Source organism: Pholcus phalangioides, unplaced genomic scaffold (assembly GCF_987345545.1).
Source record: "Pholcus phalangioides strain wild (caught in Gottingen) unplaced genomic scaffold, Ppha-v1.0 ptg000003l_1, whole genome shotgun sequence".
Classification (NCBI taxonomy): domain Eukaryota; kingdom Metazoa; phylum Arthropoda; class Arachnida; order Araneae; family Pholcidae; genus Pholcus; species Pholcus phalangioides.
Genome location: NW_028301596.1, coordinates 4714375 through 4739291, shown reverse-complemented (window position 1 = coordinate 4739291; position 24917 = coordinate 4714375). Strand labels below are relative to the sequence as shown.

The window sequence follows — 24917 nt, the reverse complement described above, 5'->3', positions numbered from 1 at the left end:
ATAAAATCATATCAGTATTCGATATTTAGTTGCCAGGATTATTTTATCATGAGATTTCAGAAAACTCTTTACCCATGTTTTCCACTAGGGAGTCATCAACCGAGCTGCAAGTTAGGATGGAATGCCTATCTTGCTCGCCGTGACGGTGCAGAGTGGGTAACCAAACTCAGGGTCACACTATCACCATCGACAGAATCCAGTACCAGAGTATTTTCGGGATCTTTTTATGGGAAGAATAATTTCAGTTGATTTGTTACATTTGATTATCCATAACATTTCTATGGTTGTGGCACTGCACCATACTTGCTTTGTTATACAAAGTTATTTTTCAACTGAAAGCGTATTTTATATTACAGCGAATATCCGGGATATAGAACCCCCCCCCCCAAATAGTCTTAACTCTCGCCCTCATTTTTCCGATATTTATAAGCCCTCTCTATATATTATAATGACTTCACTTCATCAAAATAGCTTCATAAACGACACACTAGTCACGTTATTAATTGTTCATAATGTAAAATGTTGACATTTTCTCCGCATCGTTCTGTGTTTTTAATTTTTAGAAATATTTTAAAATATTTCGGTTGATTCTTTCTAAATCCCCCTATAAAATGTTAACTTGATCTATATTGATTACTAGCTGTTACCCGCGGCTTCGCTTGCGTGAATTTGGTAATCCGAAAATTCTTACTTCAGACCCCTTTAGGGAGTGAATTTTGAGAAATCCCTTCTTAGTGAGTCTTTGCATCATAAAATGAAGATACTGACCAAATTTCAAATTTATATTTCAGCGGTTTTCACTCGGCATGATTTCTTTACATAGCATTTCAACACCCTCATGACCCCCTTTAAGGGTCGAATATTGAAAAAACCTTCTTATATATTGTGTGTGTGTGTGCGTGCGTGCGTGTGTAATTTGATAAAAATACACTATACCAGTGGTTCTCAACCTTTTTTGACTCGCTTTTCAGTATACAATTTCTATGGCGGAGCCCTGTTTGACTCGAGGAGCCCTTTTTGTATACAATTTTCATGGCGCGGACCCCTGTATACCTCTTTTTTTTCTTTATCTATCAAATTTTCTGATTTATTTTATTTTCCTCGAGTCACCGCGGAACCCCTGGAAATTGTACACTGAGCACCGGTTGAGAAATCCTACGATACATGTAGAATGGTAAGAAGCGTTCTACAGCTGAGTTGAGGATTAATGAACACGAGGCATTGTCCAAAATAGATGCGTCCGAATAAGACAGAATCGCGACTCACACTTTGGGAACCACTGCTGTAGATCACAGATTCCCTTTTGAATAACGTGTTTGACTGTGGTTTTTAACTGCTCACGATAACATTTGGTATAAGTGGTGTTTCGTGGAGAGTGTTCGAAAGGGATGAAAAGGGATCTGCTGTCGATTTTAAACATTTGAGAAGATGATTAAATTAAATTTGAAAGAATATCGGTGGAAAAAGTAAAATTCAGTTGTGAGGGGGGTGCATTTCTGTTAAGGGACGATCAAGAAAATTAAATATTTATACTGTCTTAAATTTGAAAATAATGTAAAACATACTAAAAAAATCACACTTTCTGAAATAACAGAAATTTGAATTTTTGTGACGCAGTGATTTGAAAGGACACTGGTTGGTGGAAGAAAAAAAAGTTATATTTTTCTGACTTTTTCTACCCCCAAGTCTAAAATTATTTTTGAGAATTGAAAATTGGAAAAATTGGCAATTTTTCGAAAATTTTTATTACTGTGGATGGTGGTGGAGGTTTAACACTAGAAGTGCCGGACTATACGATATACCTAAAATGGTCGCTGGCAGTCATTTTGACTGCTGCTTCTTTTTAGTGCAATATATTCAATCACACTGATTTTTTACAATAAAAAATAACAAGCACAATCCCACATGGTTAATTTGTTAATTTTGAAGAAATTTGCATTTTATTAAGCATTCAGGGTGTCCATAAAATGACTTTCCAACTATGAAAAATTAGTATGTACCTGAAAAAGTATGAAAAATTAGAGAGTAACTGTGCACAGGATTAAACCATGCAGAAAGATAGATAAACATTGCATTTACATCATATCGTACATTGCTCCATTTTGATGATGTACACATTTTTATATGTATATCACATTTATTTTTTTATTCACCTTACTTAGGGATCATTCAAGTATTACGCCATCATCGATGGGGGTAGGGGGGCCTCGATTTGCTAACTTTTGATGACAAGTGGGGGAGGGGGGGGTTTGATAATGCTTACGTCATCAACCACTCTTTATGAAAGTATGAGTTAGGATTCAGAAGGGCAGAGCTGATGACGAAAATTTGCTGACAAGGGAGGGGGGGATGACTAAAAATTTGCTTACGTAATACTTGAACGGCCCCCTTAGTTGTTCACGCACGTTATCCATAACGCATACTATTATGGTTCCGTAAATTTGCACTATCGGAGACAAACTAGGGCACTATTAAAATTTCATACTACAAATTACCTTATAAAGAATATACAATTTGAAAAAATACATCTTTGTGTTTTTTTTCATTAGTATTATCTGATTCATAGACCAGTCACAATGCCGGAACCACTACTTTCTCTTTTGGGCAGATATAAGATCATTATCTTCGTTGTTAGAGTTTGCATCGTAAGTCTCCTTAGCATCAGATTTATTGTCCGAAAAATCATTCAGCACTAATAAAATTAAACTTTTTGTACTAATACATCCTTTTTCGAAGAGCCATTTCTACACACAGTAGCCCCCCCCCCCCGTTCACATGTGCAAGATTGGGTGATAATTACCGGCATGACAACTTCTTTCCCCTCGTTGGTGAAAAAAAAGGTGAAAGAGAAGCTCATCAAAAAAGCTCATCTTTTTTGGGGTGGATTAGTGGTCGACACCGACCTTCTCTCCCATAATCCTTTGCGCCGTAAAAGCTACTGTAAGCTCCTTCGTGAGTCATTTTGAATCAACCACTTCCGTTCAACCCACGTAACCAGTGACGACTTCCGGAAAGAAGAGGGGGGATTACCGGCATAAACTACACTCATGTGAATGGCTTGTAGTGAAAATCCCCGTTACCGGGAACTTCCCGGGATGTTTTATTGCACATGCGAACGGTTTCCTAGGAAGCTTTCGAAGCAGATGGTGGCATGAAGAGTTATGAAATGGCAAACTAAAACAAAAACTGATCTTGCCAGGTGAACGATCAGAAGAAAAGAAAAAATAGTTTCCTCAACTTTCATAACAGAGGCTCAATAAGATATAGGGTTTTGATTGCGGGTGCATACTGTCCCTGTGAATAGACTCTTTAGATTGCCCAGTAACATGATGCAACAAATAGCATTTTTTTATTTTTTTCTTATTTATACGTTGCTCAAGAATATATGTTGTGTTGTGTGTGCCATCAGGGAATGATATGGAATAAACCTAAAAGCAAAAGTATACACAACACCCACCGAAAGGAGGAACATATACAATTTACATATAGCAGTCAATGACTGCTCTTGGCCGTTCTAGGTATAGTCCTCCTACCACGAGATGAGATTTGGCTACGGCACGTCATGTCACGTCAAACGATTCTATTTTATCCTAGAGGGACATGCCAATCGTGAAAGCTCAGTCACTGATGAACTTTTCTCGATGTGCAATCGTCTTACCAAAAAAAATTGAATAAAATCATCCGACGTGACGTGACATGATGCAGCAAAAATTCATCTCGTGGTCGGAGGACTATACAAACGTCGCTATCTCTCGAACAAAACCTTCAATATCTTCAAATTTTTGTACACAGAGGTAAGTACAGAAATAATGACAAAATACACCAAAAATGGAGTTTGTATGTCAAATACTGCCGAGATTCTAGCTTTTTCAAAATCAAAACCGTCAAACCTCCGGCCGTTCTAGTGTTAAGTCACAAGCTAAATTCTCTTCAGTACAAAGAAGAAAGGTACAAATTTTACTGATTGATATTTTTCTCATCCATCAATATGAAAAAGATCGTTTTGACATTTTCTTCGAATGATAAATATGAACAGGATAATTTCCACATTTTTTTTATTTTTTACCTTGACCAATATGAATAGTCTTTTGATATTTTGCGATCAATCAATGATATTTTGCGATCAATCAATGATATTTTGCGATCAATCAATGATATTTTGCGATCAATCAATGATATTTTGCGATCAATCAATGATATTTTGCGATCAATCAATATGGATAGGGTTTTCCAACATGATTAAAATGATTAACTTGAACAGGGTCTTTTGATATTTTCTCGATTTATCGATATGGATAGGATGATCTTTTTGGCATTTTTTCGATTCATCAATATGAATAAAATCTTACTTTTTTGTATTGATCAATAGGGTTTTTTTATTATGTAATGAAATTTTCAATATGGATAGGGATAGGGTCTTTTGGTATCTTTTTACCACTGATAAATATCAACAGGATTCTTTTACATGTTTTTCATACCGATCAATATGAACAGGGATTTTTTTGGAATTTTTAGATTGATTAATATGAACCTGTCGTTTTGAAACTTTTTCCGATTAATAAATATTAATTGGGGTTTTTTGATTGATCAACTATGAATTAGGTTGTTTTATCCCTCATTAAAAATACATCTTGGGCATTTTCTACTGTTTTTCTGATAACTTTGGTTTTCAGAGTTGTCGAGGTTATCTCGACCATAGGATTTTCGAGACTACTTTATACAAAATATGTTTATCATAATCGCCAATGTTCGTTTATATGAAATATTGACGATGATTAATAGATGCAAAAAAAAGTTAATCTGTCATCAGTTTAATGAAATTTTTGTAGTAATCGAATGAAAAGTTTCTCCTCTATGGGAGAAATTGGAACATTCTCTCATAGTAGGGGGAACACTATGTAATTATGTTTTCAAAGAAGAAGGAAGGAGAAAAAGCGCAACTTTATATTAAAAAGAGTCATTATACATGAATGAATAATGGATTTTGTGCACAAGAAAGTAGCTTCCTCTTTCCGCTACTGATATTTTTTTAGAATTAAACTCTGTAATTAAAAGTACAAGAACATAATATAGAAGCGTACCGTAAGATTTCGGGTTACGTTCCAATCAAGAATAAGGTTTCAACCCTATTTCAACCAATCTTCTAATTTTCTGCCAAATTACATAATTTTCATAAAACTGTTCACTCGTGACTCTAATCACACATTTGATAATTAGGAAACAATTGAAATTTTATTTTAATGTGTATTCATTTTTAATTAACCGTTTAAAGGACGAACTATGAAGAAAATCACTTATTGTTTTGAAATTTGGAATTCGAGGGCCTTTTGCATGCATATGCATAGATCAACTTTGAAATTTGAAGAAAAAAAAATGCTTTCTTTGTTTTTCACGATGTTCCATAAATGGAACATTGGCACTTGGGGGAAAGTAAAAGTTTAACCTGGTATCGCCTATATTCTCACAATTTTTTTTATTTCTGCAGTACAAATCCAAATTCGCAACACATACAGATTTTTTAACATAAAAAAAGTATGCACAGAAAATTCTCTTTTTTTATCTGATGCCCGTAATAAAAGAAGGAAAACATCTTTGAGGTCAAATTGGTAGCATTTAGTGGTTTTTTGGCAAACCGCACCACGTAATTGCGTCTCAGACACAATATAATGGCCATCAGATGACCTGGCATCTTTTTTCATTTGGACCTGGATGAATAGTTATATCCTCCTTCTTTCGTAGAATTGTCACTTCTCTTCGGAATTCCAAATGCGAAATAAGATCCGCTTCTAGCAACTCTGAATGAATTATCTCAACGTTCTATAATGGTCATATGGCAAATATTTTCCAACGGAATCCAGAGCTGAGGTTTTGATATAAGAAGAATTTTTTTTTAATCTCATGCATTGTTTTTTTTTGGATTGCTCAAAACTGCCTTTTCTTAAAACGTTCACGTGAGTATTGCACTTTTTCTGCCCTACATCTTTTGAAGAACGTGTTTCGGGAGTTTCTGATACCTCAGCCTCGTTGTTGCAAAATGTATCTAGCATTCCACATACATCAGTTGGAACTGTTGTCACTAGATCTTCTTCATCCGTGATGTTCCCATTTTCATTAGCAAGTAATTGGCATGTATCTACGAGTTATAATTATGCTATTAGTTATATATATCTAAACGTTTCTAAATATCCTACAGCTTCTAATGTGAGATATCTTTCGGACATGGTTACATACAGCGGAACATAACAAGACTATCTACGATTACCGATCACGGTTTAATTAGCCTGCGGTTCACAAAAACATGTATTTATAAGAATGCATTATTAAAAAAAGTACTCAACCAATATAAATATAAACAATTAACCCCAGAAAGTACATTCCTCTGTGTCATATTACCCGGAATTCGCCCCCATACACATGTCGAATGATGACAATAGTCTGGTTTTCGAACGGGAAAATCGAAGCAGCACGATGCACACATTAGATATCTCTAGAATCCCATTCTCTTGAAAGGCCAATGTTCCATGAATGGAACATGCGCATTTGAACGTTCGTAGCTCTTTAATGATGAACAGTACAGAGAAACTAATTCATTTACTTTGATTGATATATATTAAGTAGTAGAAACACACAAAATTATTTTCAAGTTACTTTAAAAATTAAAATTTTGGCGAATTTTAGTCGAAATGGGGGAAAATGCCTAAAAAATGTCAAATTTCAAAATCTGTCAAAAAAGTTACATCAACCTCAAGTTTCCGAATTTATTTCAAAAAAATACTTTGAACTCTTCTCCATATACGATAAAAAAAAACCTGAAATATTTGCATTAATTTTTATCTGATATTTTTGTAAATAGAAACTATGTTCCATTTAATGGAACATTGGCCTTTAAACGATTAATGCAATTTATTTTAACGGATGTGCTGGTGCACGACCTTGGCTTCACATGTTTTCCTATGGGAAAAATCTCCTTCCTTTAAGGAACATTTAAAATTTTTCTATTCACTTTAGGCACTCAATCTTTCTTCCTTCGAATACTATGAATACTTTTGTACAATTTAACACGAGCACTTAGAATTTTGATTGTTGGCTATTTTTTTTCTGGAATTTTGAGTTCAACAACATACAAATTTTTAAACAATCACAAAATATTTACGTATATTTTGTACCATAAAAATTTCCTAAATAATTTTAATGAAAAATCCTCTAGTTAAAGCATGTAACACCAGTACTGAGAAACACACAGAGTTTCAAGACATTTCAATGACTGGTATTCTAGAAAATGTTACTTATTTAACAAAAAACTTAGTTTTGAGATAAGAGCATTTTAGTGGAAAACATTAGCTTAGCATATACAATGCCTTCCAGCAGTTTATATTAAAATGCTTTAAAAATATTTTTGTTACAGGTAGAACAAAAACTTGGACGCAGTTAGACGCAGAAAATTTCATAGTATTTAAAAATTGAAAAATTCGAAATTGTGCTTTTTAGAGAATTCGCGTACACCAGCTCCCTAAAAAATTAATCGTCTTAATAATGCTTTTTTTTTTGAGAAATCGACTGTTTTATCAATGCAACTTTTTGAGAAATTAATAGATTGATTAATGTAATTTTGATCAATATAAATTTGATCTAAGTAGAATACTTAGAAATCATGATTGCATAAAAACCAATATACCATATGATAAAAATACTTGGGTAGAGTAGAAAAAAATTACATATATATTTTTTAATTGATGGAAAGAAAATGATAAAATTCCTCAACGAATATATATACTATTTGCAAATTTAATTTTTTTTTTTAAATCGTGAAAAATATTATACAGTAAAACCTCGATAAGTCGTCACCTCATATTATCGAAAAATTATGTCGACTTAAGCGAAGTGCCGTCAGTTTCAATGTGCAATATTGTAAAAATCGTATAAATTTAAAATATCATGACATTTATTAAAATATGAATCAAAATTACGATATTAATAAAATTTATAGATTGCAAAGAAAAAAAAATTTTTTTTTCTTCATTTTTTTTTAACTCTTATTACTTAATTTATTATGGTAAAATATACTGTATACTTTGATTTATACTAGTAATTTTCAAATTAGACTAACCAGAGCAACTGTTAGAATAGTTAAGTTCTCTTCGCAACAGAACAATTGCACATTAATTTTACATAAAAAGATGAAATTTAATATATATATATATATATATATTTGTGTTTTAATTCTTCATCAGTAGTTCATGATACAACTACAAAGTAATCTCGAACGCAGGACCCACTTTTGACTTGAGGGGAGCCCTGGGAAGAGAGGAAAAGTAAACATTAGAAGACTTTACTTTGGAAATAATGTCTGGTTTTTCAACAAAGATATTTCGTTTCTGAAGCCCTAAATTAGTATAGCCTATGGAGAAATCAGGTCTAGCTCGAATAGTCCCTAACGTTTCAAATACCTTAGTCGGCAAATGAACTTCCCCAGAGTAACTTCGGTTAATTAAACTGTTCTGTTTTGGTGCATACGATTTTATGGTGAGTTTTAGACATATGACAATGTTGTAAACTTATTGAGAAGTTTTTTTCTTTTATGGGAGCCATAAAAATAATCTGTTCCTCTATCTCAAACTTTTTCCATGATGACGAGTTTACCGAAATTTGCGACGATTAAACGAGGGTTTTACAACATTGTTGTCTATGAAAGCTGGAAGGACCTGAAAAAAAAAAGACGACTTATTAGGGTCACGACTTAACGAGGTTTTACTGTATTTTTAGCAAAAAGGAATTTTAACACTTTCGGGTCGGAGCTATATTTGTCCCCGTGGACTGAGGGTTTCTGACACTTTTCATGATTTCTTTTAAAATAATTAGAATATATACATCTCAACATTTTTTTAACTAGAAATTTAAAACTATTTTCTTTCATAATATAGCAATTATTTAAAGGTACTAATGATTAATATTTAATGAGAAATAATTAAAAAAAGTATGTTTTAGAGATTTAAAAAAAGTTCCGCATAAATAAGAAAACATCATTTTTTAACATAAAATTTCAAACAATTCTGGATAAAAACTTATCCAAATGTTGTACAAATATCTAAAAATGGTTTTTTTTAAAGAAAAAATCATCTTCTCATCAACAAACATGGCTACCTTACCTAGGCAGGCAAATGTGTTTCAACTATACTTACTTCTATATCATTTCATAAAGCTACATCCGTTGGCTGCTGCTGCCACACATCTATAAGCATGTATATCTATATTTATTTATTTTTTTGGAACTAGAAGATTTATAGATTATGTTTAAAAACACTGGGAACGTACTATATTCAACCATTTTGACTCGGGCTTAGAACCGAAAGTGTTAAGAGTACTCATCAAATGTTTTGATTGATTCAAGAGAGAGAGAGAGCAACGTGATGTTCAAATTCCAACGTCAGCTAATAGTGGCTTATTGGTTTATTATAGTGCAGTTGTGCCGTTTACTTTTGTGAGACATCAAAGGAAAGCCTGGAGAAAAACCACAGCAAAACAACTTTAGCCGCCACGTTTTTTGGAAGGAACAAGAACTCCATCACACTAGTAAGTATGTCAACGCTTTACAATCATCACTAGGATCGAAATCTGAGCCACGATAATCACTCATAAGTTCCAGATTCTTTCAATGTAGGTACGTGAATTTTTTTTTATGAAGTCTCCGCTAAGCACGAAAAACATCAGCAATGTCTTCAGATCCATAAGTTCCTTGCACTGCCTTGAAAGGCGTAGGTAAGCTTTCATTGCTCTAGTAACTCATTTCTACCTTGTTCTGTGAAAATTTAAATATTTAAATGAGTTTTATAATTGTTTCTAAGTCATATCCTGTGCATTATGTTCTGTTATTTTCATAAAGGTTAGTTATTTTATGTAAGATGCATGAGAAAGTTGTTTTGGCCTGAACTAAAGATCTTATGTAACATAGATCAGTGGTTCTCAACATTTTTGTTATCGCGGATGCACTGTAATGAAGAAAAATGCACCGCGGACCCCTGTAGCGAAGAAGATAAATTTCTAGCCAACCCCCCCCCCCCCGCATAAAATTCCTCATAATTTGCATATCATAAAAAAATAAAACCAATATAATACGATTTCATAGCATTAAATGTGTCATTCATGCAATGGCAGTGAATGAAAATGATCCCGCGGATCCCTCATAAACTACTCACGGACCTTCAGGAGTCCGCGGAAAACCTGTTGAGAAACACTGACTTGATAATGTTTTATTAATTTCACCTGACTAGATGCAACAAACCGCAGCACAGAAATAAAAATTGCTATGCGGGGTGAAAACAATGAACAGTTTTTTACACTGTTTTTTTAATGTCACATACAGGGCGTCCATAATTAAAATACCCTATTTTGAAATAGGCTACAGGCGAAACCAGTCATCAGAAAAGTGAAATTTTGTGGACTTAATATGTTAGGAATTTATTTCAGAGGGGAAAAAATTAGTTGCACATGTCGCCACCAGAGGGCGTTTCACTTTGAATACCTGTAGTAAGCATGTAAATTTATGTGATGTCACGCAGTCTTTTAATTATGGACGCGCTGTATATATGTTACTGTAAATGTGGTAAGTTATTTATTATGCATAATTACCAGTCATCTTGATAAGTTTGATCGTTTTATCACTTTTACCGGCGATTATGCCTTACACCCAGGCGTTGTTGGTAACTGATAACTGCTAAGAAAATTAGGCCGCAGCGTACTGGGTGAATTTGATTAGCACTTGAAATTTATCGATTTTACCGGTGATTATGCACAAAAATTGTGTAATTAATGAATTTGATAAAAATTCTGAATAGGTTTCAGTAGTATGTTTGATTAATATAATCGTACCTCCGAAAAAACGAACTCCTATTTAACGAAGTTCACGATTTTTTTCGAATCCTGTTCCTTTGCGAATTCGCTAAATATGAATTTTTAATAGGAGTCCGTGATGGCTGAATTGGATTTCCTGATATCGAAGTCCGATTTCAGAATTCGGTACATAGGAGTTCGCTATATCGGGGTCTGGTGGCATACGCACAAAAATAGTAAAACTTCGTTAAATCAAAGAATTTGTTACATGCGAGTTTGTTATATTGAGGTACGATTGTAAAATTTGTTAAATAAGAGAGTTATTTTGAGTGTTATTTTGTTGTGTTTGAGTGTTTTTGTTGAGTGTTTGAGTTTGTTATTTTGAGTAATTTTGAGTGAGTTCTGACTCGAGACTCAGACTCACAAGTAGTCACCGATCTAATAAATCTTATCACGGCAATGGAACCGATTTAGCATATTTATGAATACGAAATGGTGATTATGCATCATAAACAGGCAAATGTGATGAATACTGTACGAATTCATGTTCACCAACGACTCTAGGGTATTACAGTAATATACACTGAAGAGCCAAAAAAACTGGTTCATCTGCCTAATATCGTGTAGGGCCCCCGCGAGTAAGCAGAAGAGCCGCAACACGACGTGACATGGACTCGACTAATGTCTGAAGTAGTGCTGGAGGTAATTGACACCATGAATCCTGCAGGGCTGTCCATAAATCCGTAGGAGTAAGAGGGGGTGGAGATCTCTTCTGAACAGCACGTTGCAAGGCATCCCAGATATGTTCAACAATGTTCATGTCTGGGGATTTAGGTGGCCAGCGGAAGTGTCTAAAGTCAGAAGAGTGTCCCTGGAGCCACTTTGTAGCAATTCTGGGCGTGTGGGGTGTCGCATTGTCCTGCTGAAATTGTCTAAGTCCGTCGGAATGCACAATGGAAATGAATGGATGCAGGTGATCAGACAGGATGCTTACGTACCTGTCACCTGTCAGAGTCATATCTAGACGTATCAGGGGTCCCATATCACGCCAACTGCTTACGCCCCATACCATCACAGAGCCTCCACCAGCTTGAACAGTCCCCTGTTGACATGTAGGGTCCATGGATTCATGAGGTTGTCTCCATACCCGTACACGTCCTTCAGCTCGAAGCAATTGGAACCGAGACTCGTCAGACCAGGCAACGTGTTTCCAGTCCTCAACAGTCCAATGTCGGTGTTGTCGGGCTCAGGCGAGGCGTAAAGCTTTGTGTCGTGCAGTCATCAAGGGTACACGAGTGGGCCTTCGGCTCCGAAAGCCCATATCGATGATGTTTCGTTGAATGGTTCGCACGCTGACACGTGTTGATGGCCCAGCATTGAAATCTGCGGAAGGGTTGCACGTCTGTCTCGTTTAATGATTCTCGTCAGTCGTCGTTGGTCCCGTTCTTGCGTGATCTTTTTCCGGCCGCAGCGATGTCGTAGATTTAATTTTCTACCGGATTCCCGATATTCACGGTACACTCGTGAAATGGTCGTACGTGAAAATCCAAATTTCATCGCTACCTCGGAGATGCTACGTCCCATCTCTCGTGCGCCGACTATAACACCACGTTGAAACTCACTTAAATCTCGATAACCTGCCATTGTAGCAGCAGTAACCGATCTAACAATTAAGCCAGACACTTGTTGTGTTATATAGGCGTTGCCGACCGCAGCGCCGTACTCTGATTGGTTCCATATCTCTTTATTTGCATACGCATGCCTGTGCCAGTTTTTTTGGCTCTTCAATTTAGTAAGTCATTGGTAAAAGGGAAATTCATTGAAGTTTCCAAAATATTTGGCGATTATGCATAATTAGCAAGGATTTATCACTTTTACCACATCGGTGACTTGAAATACTGATTTATTTTTTGTAATTTTTGCTTTTGCATGCAATTTTTTTATGGCTTGGTTCATTTTATTGAAACAAAAATTACAAACAAAGAATTTTGTTTTTCCAATCTCATAGAATTTTTCTATTTTATAGAGAGAAGAGAAAATTTCACTCATGACAGTTTTTTTTCATTGGCAAATTTAAGAAATTCATGCGTTGTTTTTCAGCCAACTGTTGCTGTTTCTTGCATCTAATCGAGCGCAGTATCGTCGCTATACCGTTATCGGAGTTTTTGAAATTGTCTCTGTTCCCAAGATATTTCAGGTCGGAGAAAATTTCTTACGCCAACTGCGTACCGTGCCTCAAATTAGAACTCGTCGTCCAAGATAATTCATCAGGTGAGTCTGAAAAATTGAGTCATGTTAGCTAAGTTCGTTGGGAAAGTAAAACTTTTCTGAGGTTCCGTGGTCGGAAGAAACAAATGAAGGAGCTCCTCATTCAAAGAAACAAGTTATTCATGGATAAAATATACAGGGTGTCCCGCAAGTGCTGATGTGGCCATTTTCTCATCAACCAACCGTCCATCGTTGGGGTATGATTCCAGTTTACAAAATGCTGAAATGGTGTTCAAAAATTATCCTGTATCAGTTTTGAGAGTGAAAATGCAGCGTTTCACAAAATAAAAAAAAAAAAATCTAAATTCTTATACGGTTCCTTTGTCCTCTAAATTCTAATTAGAAAGTTTTGCCCTGTATCTCCTGAGGCCAACAGAAGAAAAAAGTTCCATGTTTCTAAATGCAATATTCACCAAGATATTTGAATTAAAAAAAAATTGGAGGAAAGTTATGAAAAAAATAGCAAAAATTGACGGACAATGCTCCTTTGCATAACTTATACTGTCCTTTCTTAACTTTCCTCAGACTCAGTGAATATTACACTGTTTCGGAATGTTTTCTGTTTGCCTCAGGAGAGTCAGAGCAACAACTTTCTATCAGATATTAGAAGACCGTATATATATATTTTATTTGGTTGTACACACTGTATCTTCTCTCTCGAAACTGGTGCAAGGTAATTTTTGAACACCTTTTCAGCATTTTTTTAAATTGAAACTAGACCTCTACGACAGACGATTGATGAGATAAAGGCCGTATTAGCTCTTACAGGGCACCCTGTATAGTCTAGCGTATGTGTGTCTAGACTCTAGAGCAGTGATTCCCAACGCGAGCGTTAACGCCCTCTGGGGGGGGGCGATGGAGTGTTCCAGGCAGGCGGGCGGTAGAAGCTACGTTTCTACCACCCGTGTTTAACATAGGAAGCACAGTTTCCCAACCTTTTTCGTCCCATCGCCCCCTTCTTCAGAATTTTTTTCCTCCCATCGCTCCACTCAACGCAATCTAACCTATAGAATCCTATGTTATACCTGTTGCTTCTACCGGATGGAACTTTCCATCGCCCCCAAGGGTGCGTTACCGCCCATGTTGGGAATCACTGCTCTAGACCCAAGACACTCGTATTCCGGATTTATATTTCCACGAAAATAAAAAAAAAAACCGTATGCCCCGGACTGAATAGCTTTGTTCCAGAGGAAATACCTGAAAAAATAGTGCAATTAATATAAACGGTATATTTTTTCTGGATCACGGCTATTTACAGCCCGAATTCACACCAGCCGTTGTAGGCTAAATTTTCCAATTATCGGGAGAATGCCAATTATTGCCAAAAGTGATGCCAAAAGTAAGCAAAGTTGCCAGCTCGTGTTGAAATCAAGAAAAGTCACCAATCGCGGGAAATGAAGTGCCATTTCAAACTGCAATGAATTTAAGAAAAACATGACAAATATGTGAGATGAATATACTTATTTGTAGTCGTTATTAATGTAATGTAATTTCTGAGTTGGGAAGATAATTTTAATAGTTGATTTGATGAATAAAAAATCCAGTTGGCTTCGTTGAAAATACGTGAAAAACCGGGGCATTTTTTGCAAAAAGTGGGGACAGCCAAAAAACAAAAAAAACCGAGACTGTCCCGAGATACGGGACACATGGTCACTCTAGTAATGCCTCAAGTTCCTTGGCCGCAAATTATTAGCGCAACTGTTGATCCTACAGCAGAGGGTGGGGGGGGGGGGGTTCTTCAACCTTTTTCCAATCGCGAGCCTGCATTCAACAATCATCAAAAGAAGATCACCATCACGGCAAGGTTGACATACGAAAGCATGGACAATCGGGATGATTTCAATCCTTGAATGCGATTTGTACAAGGTGTTTAATTGGAACGCTGATAAAGCGACAAATTGGACACGAGAATCGAGCGGCTTTCGGTGATTCAGGGGCAGGTGTTCGCGAGCAATGGGTTGAAGATGCCTGTCCTAGAGGCATACTTTTATTAATAAAGTAACCAAATAACGTGCAGAAGTCTGATATATACGTCATTCATGTCGCAAGAGATGACATACTTGAAATCGTCAAATAAGATTACACTTAAAATTGAAAAAAATACATATATATTTTTTGAACTGAAATAGCTTATAGCGAATATTTGAATTTCTTTTCTTTTTGTTGGGGGCTCAAGAGAGACAACGTAACAACTTTCTAATTTGCTTTTTCAGGACAAGGTGTCCGTATAAAAAGTTAATTTTTATTTTATTTTCATAACTACACAACCCCTTGCAACATGAATGACGTATCCGAGATCTACACGTTATTTGGATAGTTAGAAGTATGGCTTTTGGATAAACGATTCTCCAGTAATTTGCATAGAAGTATGGGGGAGCTTAAGGCTTCATCACCCTGTATACTCGTGGCAGTACTGCCAGTCTGCTACCACCTCCTAGAGATAGAAGGCCTCTGCAGTGTTTGTCTTAAACGTGATTCAGACTACCTAGCAAGTTTGCCACATTTTGAAACACAGCATCCCATTTCGTTTCTTCTTATTTTGGCGTACAATCTTCCTGATTGGCTCACAAATACCGCATAGTGATTTGATGTGGGGGCATAGAAATCGCCAATTCTGAGCCCGATCATTTCTTTTTCTCGCAACGATGATACTGGCACGAGCAGGAAATTTTTTTTCCTGAATATTCTGAGGAAAAATAGACTACTTACTGACGTCACAAGCAGACTGCAGAGGCCTTCTATCTCTAGGAGGTGCTGGTACTGCGCGTTGGTTATGGGTGCTGCCACGGCGTTTTCGATGCAATTCGAAATTTTGTGCTCAAAGCATTCGTGCCTGGTTTGTGCTATTCTGGTTGCACTTTGCCCTCAATATACATCGTGACATTTTAAGAAAATAAATTCTCAAATTGTTTTAAATTCACAGCCTTGTATCTTCTTCGGCTTTCAAGATACGCACAGACTTAAAACTTAGAACAAGTTGTGACGCATGCACTCTACTTGAAACCAGCATTAAGCTCACTCGGGTTCGGATAATTATTCTGTGTAATATGATTCCATATGATTTATGGATACGGAAAATCGAAAATCGTTGTTTCACTTTGCGTGCACGCAGTCCACTGCACGTCTGGCTATCTCGAATGCTGGGTTGGTAAGGGAACAAGAATTTTCATTCCTCCTCTTTTAAACGAGACCAAGATGGCGGCGCTGTGTCTATTTTTAGCGGAGTTGTTGAAATTTTAATTTACTTAGGCGAAAGCTGTTGCTCATTTGGGAGCGATTATCTCCCCACAACCAGCATCGATTTTAGAGACGTTTTCGAGTAAAAAAAATTTAGAGAGTAGAAAGTAATTTATTTTTGCTAAAACTTCATTTAATTTAGTTTTTTTTTACCAAACAACATTAATGTGGAAAGGCATAGAGGCATTAGATATCAGAATAAAATGACCTAAAATTAGCTTCAAAGATACCGAAGATTGCCAAAATGCCACAAATGAGAACCATGTCTTAATCTCTAAATTTTTCCTGCATTCAAGAGATTTTCCTTGAAAGTGTGATTTTCTAAAAAAATTTGAAATTTAAATTCTTTCCGACGCGTCTTGTTCCCTGGAAGTGCGGTATAAAGAACACAAGCGTGTCACAACTATTGTATTTAGGCCCATGAGCCTCCTCTGGACCACCCTTTTTACTTGTGCCCCCCCCCCGTTTTATAATCAGGGCCTCCCGATACATTGTACTTATAAATTTGATTTCTTGATGCGTTGATCCTGAAGGTGTACTTCCAATTAGAAAAAGTTTCCAAGTATTTAGTACTCAGATATGTCATTCATGTTTCAAAGGGTTGTGTAGCTATTAAAATAAAATAAAAAAATTTATACAGTCCCCATGTGCCCCAAAACCTAGCTAGAAGGGCGCGGTAGCCCGGTCGATAAGATGCTCGCCTAAAGTACCACAGGATGTTTAGAGGTGACGTGAGTTCGATACCCGGTTTGTCCTTGTCTGAAAACTTTCCTGACACAGGGGTACAACAAAAAACGGCGATTTGACGGCAGCAAAAAACTGCTACCGCAGGGAGTCCCCCGTCGAGGGGTTAGCGCACCAATCTCTCGATGAGTATTAAAAAAACAAGATTGCCGTTCGGAATCGGCAATGAATTGTAGGTCCCGGTCTAATTATCCCTCGTGTGCAAAAAATGACCGTGGTGCGACAAAAATGATCAATGGCCTAGCTAGAAAGTTGTTGCCCTGTTTGTCTCCTGATGCCAAAAAAAATTCCACTTTTCTACGTGCAATTCACGGAGATATTTGAATTCGAAAAACGGAGGAAAGTTGGATGGGGGGGGGGATCATCTATAAATGCGGAAAAACCGTTTTACCCGAATTTAGCGCTGTTGAAATGAATTGTTCTTTGCTGGCATCAGGAGTGACAAGGAACAAATTTCTAGCTGGGCTTTGGGCACATGGAGCCTGTATAAAAAGTTAATTTTTCATTTTACTAACCATACAACCCCCTTGAAACACGAATGACACGTGTGCGTACTACACGTTATTTGGAAACATTTTCTAATTTGAAGTACACCTCTAGGATCAACGGTACACCAGCAAAATGTCATGCCCCTGTTTCCCATGCACCCTATATAACGAAACATGGATGTCTACGGGATTCTAAAATTAGTCACATTTTTGCCGGCCATATTTCACTTCAATGCTGTTTGTTTTCTCACTGATCTCTTAGGGTCCCTTAATCACCTGCTGTGGCCCCTCCTTTTTGACTGGAATTTCATCCGTGGCCTTCTTAGAATAATTAAGTGTCACACAAGGGAGTCACAAGGGGTAAAACGGTTTTCCCGCATTTAAAGCTGTTCTATCCAAAATTTCCTGTGTTTCGAATTCGAATATTTCTGTGAATATTACACTTAGAGGCATGGAATTATTTTTTTTTTGTTGCCATCAGAAGAGACAGGGCAACAACTTTCTAATTGGAAGCTACATCACGGGGAGGATCGTAAAAAAATTTAGATTTTTATTTTTCTTATACACTGTATTTCCACTCTCAAAACTGATATAAGGTAATTTTTGAACTCCTTTTAAGCATTTTCAAATTGGAATCGTAACTCTGCGAGACGGTTGATGAGATGATATCCGTGCTAGAACTTACAGGATGCGTCTGAGTGGTATAGTGGTGAAATTCTCGTCTTCCACTATTAAGGTTACCGTCAACGTTCATAGGTTCGAATCCGGGCATTGAACGACAGAAGCAAGTTCTTTGCCTACCGAACCTGGGGTGACCATGGACGGAACCTTCATTTCCCACCCAACTCCACTGGTCCAACCGGAGCTGGTGTGCGGTGAAGTCTCACGTACAGGACGCGATAACTAGTAGAATTAAAACAGGAACCCCCTCTCTGATACTGTCAATTTCTTTTTGTCCCGCGAATGTTCGCAAAAGAGGGTTTTTAATGTAGACATATACTATATACGTGCATTGTGGAATGCTGGAGTGTTATAGGTTTCCGATAACTTGAGTTAATGGAAATAAAAAAAATGCGTGAAAATGAAAATTTTCTTGTAAAATGATAATCATGTTGATCTTGTGTTCAAAAAAACACAATTTCCAATCATTTTCATGATTTCCCCGAAGGGTTTCAGATAACGCTTTTCACGAGGTCCTCCCGAGGATTCGCGTTTTCGCGGGTATCAGATATTGAATTCGCAATTTTCCCTATTAAAAAAAAAAGTGATATTTCACGGCAATGCCCATAAGCGAAAGAAATTGGGGAAAAAAATGTATTTCTTATTGATCGGTTGCTCCTTCTGAAATTACAACTGATAATTTGCATGGAATTCCAGGAAATAAAATAATTCATGAGTAATGACAGAAATGATTCAAATATTCCTTAGGGGAAAAAAATACTACCATCAGAATGAAAATAGGATTTGAATTTGCTTTAAAATTCAAATATAGTTAAATATTTATTGCATCAAATTCAAAAAAGTAATAATTTATAATAGTTCAGAATTTCCTTTTGGTAAATGCATTAAAAACTATATCACTTCGCATTGCCTTTTTATTTCAGAAAAATCGTATTTTTTTTTAACCATTATACGATCAAGGACGTAATATTGCGTCCAAACGTCTTTGGAGTAAAGTCATACAAGCACTCTCTCAGTTTTCTTTCCTCTCTTATCACCGTTAGGCTTTGTTGTAACAATACGAAGTTGTTCTATTTTACCTTCCTTTTATTTCTATACAATTATTAATGAACTTTTCCCCACTAATAATTGTATGCGACCTTGACGAGAGCCGAGAAAGGGGTCTTGGGTGATCTCAAGAGAGGACACCCAGGACCACTCTCTTCCTCTCGTGAGCGGGGCTCACAGAGGGCCGAAGATGGGGGGGGGCTTTGGGTTCAGGCCAACCGCACCTCATTCCGCTCGATGGGCCAGGGCTGGCCCCTGTCGCCAGAGACGAACTATAGGCCACTTTATATAGTTCCTCTACCTTTACGATATCCTTCTACTGTGAGAGCAAAGAGAAGTGGTTCGGCGAGGGAGAAAAAGAGAAACCTACTTCGTATAACTGCACTCTCTTAGGGGCCCTCAAGTATTACGTAAGCAAATTTTTAGTCATCTTTGACCCCCTCCACTCCCCCACGATCAGGAATTTATTTTTTTAATGCAAAAAAATATTTTTAATTGAAATTTCGGAAGAAAATACCTTTATATGTTATTATAATCAATTTCTGTTAATTTCAATGTTATTTAAAGGCTATGAACTCAAAATTTATCTTTAATAAATTCATTGCGACCCACCCTCTATATAAGCCATATAATGATAAATCGCATAAAGGCACTTGACCCACGGACCAAATATGGCCCTGGGAGTTATCTGATGCGCCCTGCCCTCCTCAAACCTACTTTTGTAAAAATGAACTAAGCGGCACATTTACAGATCGCTTGTGTCCCGTGGTATAATTCCAGAATATTTAAGCGGCCTGTAGCACATTTTCAGATCACTTAAATGACCCGGGACACAGTTCCAGAACACCTAAGCGATCCGTGACATATTTAGAGATCCCTTCAGTGACATGCGACGTAGTTTTAGGACACTTAAGTGGCCCCCGGTGCGAATATACATCACTCAAGTTACCCGCGGCACATTCTCAGATTATTTAAGTGATCAGCGACATATAATTACGGATCACTTGAGTGATGCTTGGCACAGGTCCATAGCACTTAAGCGGCCCGGACACATTTCCGGATCACTTGGATCTGCGAAAAATGTAGAGATCACTAAAGTGACTCTGTAGGGCACATACCAATAGTGGGGAGGGGGGGGGGATGTTACTTCATGTGCCCAGAAACTATCCAAAGGTTTTTCTCGTGTTTGGCTCACCGAGTGAGATGCCATTAAAAATATTTCATATTTTCATAAAGGGTGGTTGATGACGTAAGCATTATCCGAATCCCTCCCCCTTGTCATCAAAAGTCAGCAAATCGGAAACATGACGTAATACTTGAACGGTCCCTTATCTGCTCTTATGTATATATATATATATATATATATATATATATATATATATATATATATATATATATATTGTTTTCCTTTCTTTTTTTTCCCTTATTTTTCACCCATTCATGAAATAGGGGTCGTCCGAATTTCTTGCCGAAACGTAGTAAGCGAAGCGGTTAATATCGTCACCTTCATGACAAAAGTATGAATGCGAAAATTTCCAAAACTTGAGAAATAACGTTTAAATGTTTTCTCTACTCACATGAACTCTACGAGTTTTATTTTCCTAAAACTCTTTGCAACAAGTATTTCGATAGGGGTTAAACATTCGCGTTTTTTGGCAAAACTTAGAATAGCAAAATAAAGGATCCAACCAGCTGATAAACCCAAAAAAAGTGAAATCATGATCGCACGTTCATGTTTCATGATATATAAGCAGGGGGGGGGGGTCTATTCAAAACAGCAACTTTCTTTGATTTACGCTGTGTGAACACTCTTACATCTTTGTATCACCACTTGAGGGCGCCGTAGCGGACGTCGTGGTCAAATACGACCCAATATACAGGATCGGCGAGAAATACGCCCCACTTCAGAAAGAGAGATCTGGAGTGTGTGTTCTACTGCTCCCAATGAGACAAAATTTGCACCATAGATAATTCGAATCATGCACTTGTCATTCATTAACCCTTTCAGCTGCAATCCCGAGAAGATATCTCTCGCCCCACTTGATCTACTTTATTTCACAGCCACCCGGAAATATCTTGGTTTATAAAAACGCGTTGAAGTTGTTTTTAATAGTAAAATATGTTTTTCACCCCTCTCCAGTCAGAGGGCGCCGTGGTAAGATGCTCGTCTTCCACTGCGAAGATTACCGGCAAGATCCGACGGTTCGAATCCGGGCAAGAACATAACATTATATGTTGTTTACCTATCGAGCCTGGGACGACCACCGATAGATGACACCTTTATTTCCCACCAAACTCTACTGGTTGGAAATAGTCATGTGACCATATATGACTAGAGTTGGTGTTCTGTAAAGTAGTGGGCGGTGTCAGCTCTTGTTCAAGGTTAGATAAGAGAAGGAGCGAGGGAAAGGGGGCTGTGTGTGTGTTCCCCCCCCCATTTCCGTCGGCATTGTAAAGAATACAATACCGACGGAATAATATACCCTTAGCATAAGTGTAATACAATTTTTTTTTCAAAAAATATAAATTCTCTCTTCCTAGAAAGCCACATATGTCATGGCAAGTGTTTTTGCATCATAGTGAAGGAAATAAAAGCGATGAGCGGAGTAAATATTCTTGTTTGGGGGGGGGGGGCAATTAGCAGTTCGCAAAAAAATAGAAAGTTTTCGAAATTTTAAATGTGGCAGTTATGATGCGGATCAGGAAAATTTGAAAAAAGCACCTAGCCAATTGCCTGACTCGCCCGTCTTAGACCAACGCCACCTATGGAACAAGGCCTCCGCACGAAGCTTGTGACGCCAATGAAAAAGGTCATTTCTCCTATTGCCATTGCATATACTGCAAAAAAAAAAGGTAAATATATCGCATGTGTGCGTCGTCCTGCTATATCCCATGCCAATAGGTGAAATGACCTTCTTCAGTGACGTCACGAGCTTCGTGCGAAGGTCTTGTTCTATAGTTGGTGTTGCATTATCCCGTACGTTACAAATGTTAGAACGGTTGCACGCTGGAATAGCTTCACAGGGCCGACGTCCGTGCCTTTTATTCACTGTGACGCAGATTTGCATACGGTTTCTTCTTCTTTCCCCCAGGTTACATTTGCATTCATGGTGTTCTTTTTCTCCCGATAAATTTCAACTGGAATGTCGTTTTAACATTTGCGGAGAGGCCATTTCATGTCAGACCAGTGATTCCCAACGAGGGCCTTAACGCCCCCTGGGGGGCGGTAGAAGCTACTGGAATAACATGGGATCCTATGGGTTAGATTGCGTTGGCGAGCGATGGGAGGAAAAAAAAATCTGAAAAAAGGGGCGATGGGACAAAAAAGTTTAGGAAACTATGCTTCCTATGTTATACTCGTAGCTTCTACCGCACCCTGGAACACTCCATCGCCCCACAGAGGGCTTTAACACCCACGTTGGAAATCACTGCTCTAGAATCTAGACACACATACACTAGACATAAAAATGGTTGGGAAACAATGTGTTTAAACCATGCATTCTTTGATGGCAATTGTTTGCATTGGTGTGTACTGTGTGCCAAAAGCTCTTAAATTTCTTCCCATCTTTTCTGAATCACCCTGTATTGTATAGATGTTTGTATATGTGCATATCTTTGTATTTGTGTAATTAAAAACTCGTGAATTTCGAACCCTGATTGCAAAAACACGAGTTCAAACATTTGGACTGATGACTGGAATTAGTACCGAAATGACCAATGAAACATCGCATAACACAAACTGTAATTTGTGGCAATTACAGTATCTTCCTGCCTGCGGCGGCTAGTTTTTCTTTCGAGAGATGTGTTGAGATTATTATTTTGTCTTGTAATGCCAGGAAAAAATACAGACAAATCCGCTAAAACTAAAAAAAAGTACCGTTTAAGGAGCGAAAAAAACCCATTATACTAAATTGAGTGGGTACCAGTAGATAGAAGAAACCTGAGCAAGATTAACAAAGTGAAATCAAGCCCAGAGGAAAACGTTAACAACAAGCCCTGGAGATTTTGTTTTCTTCCTGAGCGAGACACCATTAAAGTAATAATAGGGCCACTTTAATCAATGAATCGGAAGAACGATACAGAGATTAAACATTGGATGTGTCCTAGAGGCTATAATCTGTATTTCCCCTCCCCCGTTCTTTTCTCTAGGCCCCATTAGAGCTCCTAATTTTTCTAGTCATTCCTTTGATTTCGTAGGATTAAAGCTCTCCCCAAGTCTTTCTTTAGCTTTCCATTAACCCTGTTTAGTGTGTAATTTCGTGAAACGTTTTTCTGTGAACTGACGCCAGAAAAACGTTTTCAGATATACAGTACGGTGTTGTTGTGGTAATTGGTTGCAATTGGTTTTAGTGAATAATATGTTTTTTAACCTAAATTTATTGCGGGTATATACGGGTCTGTTTATCGTATGATCGAACGGGGCATGTGCCCAGGACCCAGTAATTTTCAAAGGCCCCAGAAATTGTTTGTATTTCAGTCATTTACCTCCCTCTCTCCCACAGAATACAGTCAGGGAATATTTTGATGTGTTTGAGGGATTAGCGAGGTCACTCAATTCTTATGTAATGCATGAGACCGCAAGGAAAAAATTACCACCTAGAATCCGGTTCCTTGATGATGGAGATACTGCTTCTGTAGGTCTTTCTCCTAGAGTTAATTTTAGAGTAGTATGCTATTTTATACTACGAAGGTTTTTTAACAACTGGCTGTTGCGAAGATATATTTCGGAAAGAGAGAAAATTCAACTGCCCCTGCGGGGAATCGAACCGACGTCCTTTCACTTTCTGGGTGAACGCACTAGACTACAGAGGCACCGAATCTCTCCATCTTTCCTTGGAGCTCGTGTACACTGAAAGGGACCGTACATGGACGGCCGGTCCAGACTCAGGCTAAGCTCACAACTGCTGACGCTGCCACCAGATGGCGACTTATACAAGGATGACGTCACTCTCTGCTACCATATGAAGGTTTTTTTTAACAACTCGCTGTGGCGAAGATATATTTTGGAAAGAGAGAAAATTCAAAGGACGTCGTTCGGAAACTGAAAGGACGTGGGTTCGATTCCTCGCAGGGGCAGTTTAATTTTTTCTCTCTTTCCAAAATATGTCTTCGCAACAGCCAGTTGTTAAAAAACAGACAAATACGCTAAAACTAAAAAAAGTACCGTTTAAGGAGCGAAAAAAACCATTACTAAATTTATAGTGGCGGAGAGTGACGTCATCCTTGTGTTTTATACTATGTGGTGGGTTGGTAGGCTGACCATATTCTCTCCAGGAAAAATACGGGATTTCGGACCGATTGTCGCTAAAAATGATGCCAAAAGTAAGCGAAATTGCCGATTCCTGCGAAAAGTCACCCATCACGGGAAATGAAGCGCGACTGCAAATTGCAGTGAATTATAAAAAGAAACATGATAAATATGTGGTGAGATTAACATTCTTATTTGTAGTCGTTATTACCGTAATGTACGAGTAATTTCTGAGTTGGGGAGATATTTATTTTAAACGTTGATTTTTGAAAAATAAAATGAAGAAAAGTCAAGTTGGCTTCGTTGAAAATGTCAACGTCTTCGTTAAACTGTCTTTTTCACAGCAAATCTCACTCACTCGAAACACTGATGACACA

General features: G+C 37.4%; 1 protein-coding gene across 4 annotated transcripts in view; it reads left to right on the top strand.

Moving 5' to 3' along the window:
* LOC149087932 (RYamide receptor-like) overlaps positions 1-24917 on the top strand; it is a 195267-nt gene that overhangs the window by 130886 nt on the left and 39464 nt on the right. For 3 of the 4 annotated variants that reach the window (XR_016193992.1, XM_089242748.1, XM_089242737.1), the window contains exons 2-3: positions 9457-9570; positions 12928-13098. The gene's annotated coding sequence lies outside the window, so the exon portion shown is untranslated. Of the gene's footprint in view, positions 1-9456; positions 9571-12853; positions 13099-24917 lie in introns of all 4 variants that reach the window. The other variant, XM_089242757.1, reaches the window with a different exon arrangement.